The following is a 1353-nucleotide window of genomic DNA, read 5'->3' on the forward strand; positions in this document are numbered from 1 at the left end:
TTTTATTTATTTGACAGAGAGAGATACAGCGAGAGAGGGAACACAAGCAGGGAGAGTGGGAGAGAGAGAAGCACGCTTCCCGCTGAGCAGGGAGCCCGATGCGGGGCTCGATTCCAGGATCCTGGGATCATGACCTGAGCCGAAGGCAGGTGCTCAAGACTGAGCCACCCAGGCGCCCCAATAATAAAGATTCTTATAACCAACCCTACCCATGTTAGTAAATTATGGAATTAGATTTTAGTGAGAGGTTAGGAAGAAATTATTAGAAAAACAAACATATATTCTAAATATTAATGAGGATTGTTTCCAAAAAATACTTATTGAGTACTTGAATAAAACCAGGCACTAGAACTCACAGGAAATCAGAGTTACATTGTACCTGAAAGATAATCCAGTGTAATTACCTACCTGTGCAACCTATTTCATGTTTTTACAGATCTATTATTTAAGACTTCATGTTTACTTTTGGCTTTCGGCTCGGGGAGGCAAAGGTGCAACTTTCTTCGGTCGTCCGGAATCTGGGTTCATCCGACACCAGCCACCTCCGCTGGTTCGACCCCAACGAGATCAAAGTCGTGTACCTGAGGAGCACCGGTGGCGAAGTCGGTGCCATGTCTGCCCTGGCCCCGAAGATCGGCCCGCTGGCTCTGTCTCCAAAAAAAGGTTGGTGATGACATCGCCAAGGCAACCGGTGATTGGAAGGGTCTAAGGATTACGGTGAAACTGACCATTCAGAACAGACAGGCCCAGATTGAAGTGGTACCTTCTGCCTCTGCCCTGATTATCAAAGCCCTCAAGGAACCACCAAGAGACAGAAAGAAGCAGAAAAACATTAAGCAGAGTGGAAATACCACTTTTGATGAGATTGTCAATATTGCCCAACAGATGCAACACCGATATTTAGCCAGAGAACTCTCTGGAACAATTAAAGAAATCCTGGGGACTGCCCAGTCTGTGGGCTGCAATGTTGATGGCCACCACCCTCATGACATCATAGATGACATCAACAGTCATCTGGAATGCCCAGCTAGTTAACTACAAAGGAAAATGTTTCAATAAAGGATCATTTGACAACCAAAAAAAAAAAAAAAAGACTTCATGTTTAATATTCCATTGTATATATATATACCACATCTTCTTTATCCATTCATCTGTTGATGGACATCTTGGCTCTTTCCATAGTTTGACCATTGTGGACAGTGCTGCTATAAACATTGGAGTGCACATACTCCTTCGGATCCCTACATTTGTATCTTTGGGGTAAATACCCAGTAGTGCAATTGCTGGGTCGCAGGGTAGCTCTATTTGCAACTTTTTGAGGAACCTCCAAAAACGGAATTTGCCATTTGCAAC

General features: G+C 43.9%; 1 pseudogene; it reads left to right on the forward strand.

Annotated features, from left to right (window-relative positions):
- The first annotated feature begins 440 nt into the window (after nucleotides 1-440).
- Nucleotides 441-1110, forward strand: LOC102737559 (large ribosomal subunit protein uL11 pseudogene; annotated as a pseudogene).
- Nucleotides 1111-1353: the final 243 nt, after the last annotated feature.

The sequence above is a fragment of the Leptonychotes weddellii genome, chromosome 11 (assembly GCF_054177405.1).
Source record: "Leptonychotes weddellii isolate Sample4059 chromosome 11, ASM5417740v2, whole genome shotgun sequence".
NCBI classification, from domain to species: Eukaryota; Metazoa; Chordata; class Mammalia; order Carnivora; family Phocidae; genus Leptonychotes; species Leptonychotes weddellii.